Here is a 2567-nt window from a genome sequence, read left to right as displayed (position 1 = left end):
TTGGTTGTGAATCAAATCAAAGGTGAATGGGAGACGAATCAACCTGGTTTGATACCATATATAGATTATGTGAGGAGGATTTTAACTTTCTTTAGACAAATTGAGTTTCATCATATCGCTCGAGACGAAAACCGGATGCCAGATGCTCTTGCAACGTTGGCTTCAATGATTGTGGTGAAGTATTGGATTGAAGTTCCCAATCTGACTATGATGCGTCTTGATAGGCCAGCTGATGTGTTTGCTGTTGAAGAAGCCGAAGATGAAAAGTCGTGGTATTTTGATATCAAATGTTTCCTCCAAAGTCAGATTTACCCGCCTGGGGCATCTTCAAAAGATAAGAAGACTTTGAGAAGATTAGCCGACAATTTCTACCTGAATGGTGATATATTGTACAAGAGAAACTTCGATATGGTTTTAATCAGATGTGTGGATAGACACGAAGTAGACCTATTGATGACTGAAGTCTATGAAGGTTCCTTTGGTACTCATTCCAATGGACATGCTATGGAAAAGAAGATGTTGAGAGCAGGTTACTATTGGCTGACAATGGAATCTGATATGATTGGGATGATTGAGCCCAAAGCTTCGAATGGACATCATTTCATTTTGGTGGCTATTGACTATTTGACAAAGCGGGTTGAAGCGGCATCATATGCGAATATAACCAAGCAAGTTGTTGTAAGGTTCATCAAGAATCAGATTATATTCCGTTATGGTGTTCCAAGTAAGATCATTACTAATAATGGATCTAACTTGAATAATAATATGGTGGAAGCTCGTTGCAAAGACTTCAAGATTGCACATCATAATTCTTCTCCCTACAGACCTAAGATGAATGGGGTTGTTGAAGCCGCAAAGAAGAATATCAAGAAGATTATCCAGAAGATGGTTGTAACGTACAAATATTGGCATGAGATGTTCCCATTTGCTTTTTACGGGTATCGTACATCTATCCGCACCTCAACAGGGGCAACCCCTTTCTCACTTGTTTATGGCATGGAAGTTGTACTCCCAGTAAAGGTAGAGATCCCCTCATTGCGTGCTTTGATGGAAGCCAAGTTGACTGAGGCTAAATGGTGTCAGACCAGGTTTGACCAGCTGAACTTGATAGAAGAGAAGAGATTGACTGCCATGTCCCATGGTCAGTTGTATCAGCAGAGAATGAAGGAGGCTTTTGATAAAAAGGTCAAGCCTCGTGTATTTATAGAAGGGGACCTTGTGCTCAAGAAGATTCTGTCTTTCATGCCAGATTCTAGGGGCACTTGGACTCCTAATTATGAAGGTCCATATGTTGTTAAGAGAGCCTTTTTAGGCGGTGCTTTAATTCTTATGACTATGTATGGTGAGGAGTTCACTCGTCCTTTGAATTTCGATGCAATCAAGAAATATTTCGCCTAAAAAGAAAAGAACAACTCGCTAAGTTGAAAACCTTAAAGGGCGGCTTAGGCAAAAATGAGCGTCTCGGTGGATTGAAACCCGAAAGGGCGATCCAAGAAAAAATTAGAGACATAAAAATAGAAGAGTTTATCCCGAAAAACTGAGTACCCCACCTTGGGGAAATTTATGAAAAAATAGGGATTATGGAAAGTAACTGCATCTTGCTGATCTTCAGTTTTGAAGACTTTCTTGAGCAAATAAGGTCAATTTTGATTCATCATCTCCGGCCGACACCAGGAGCACAATGAACATCAAAAGTTGGTAGAAGGATTAGTGATAATTGTATTCAATGTAGCACTTTTCCATTTAAATTACTATTTTTCAACTTTTATAAAAGATCTATGGAGTCTTGTCATTTACTGACTACCATTCCATTAAATAAAGTTGAAATTTTTATCCAATGTTTCTACTCTTGTTTAATTCTTCCAAATAGATTTAAATTTTATTACGATCATTTTTAAAATTAAATTTTTAAATTAAAATCATATTTTCTTAAATATATAAAAGCAGTTATTTTAAGCAATCAATATCATTTAAAAAGGAATATCAACAGCAGTTTGAAAAGCGGTAAACCCAAAAATACAGAGCATTATTGGTTCTCCCCAAGTAGTGGGTGTAATCCCTATTTCATCCTCGGCAACATTTTAGTAGCCGAGTTCTATTGGTTTCTCCAGCTGAGTTTGTTGGCCTCCCTTGAGTTGTAGGTGTGTTATTTCGGCAGTTTGCACGGTTTCCGCAAATCGTCCGAGTTACTCCTGATTTTGAGCAGCTATTGTGTTTGTCCCCTGCATGGTTGTCTCCCATTTGATATCGTGTTGACCTAAAATTCCCCGTAGAGAATGTAGCGATTTCCTCAGCAGATCCCTCTGCTTGTGCTTTACCCAGTCAGGATTGAGCCTTCAAGACGTTTGTTTGTTTTTCTCCAGTAGTTGTTTCCCTCCCGTGAGGATTGGCTAGGGGCTGTATCGATGATTCAAATTAGTGACACTTGTATCCTTTGTGATCGTCTTGTCAGCATAATCATCATATATACATATACATATACATATACATATACATATACATATACATATACATATACATATACATATACATATACATATACATATACATATACATATACATATACA

The sequence above is a fragment of the Lathyrus oleraceus genome, chromosome 7 (genome assembly GCF_024323335.1).
Source record: "Lathyrus oleraceus cultivar Zhongwan6 chromosome 7, CAAS_Psat_ZW6_1.0, whole genome shotgun sequence".
Classification (NCBI taxonomy): domain Eukaryota; kingdom Viridiplantae; phylum Streptophyta; class Magnoliopsida; order Fabales; family Fabaceae; genus Lathyrus; species Lathyrus oleraceus.
This window is presented reverse-complemented; position numbering follows the sequence as displayed.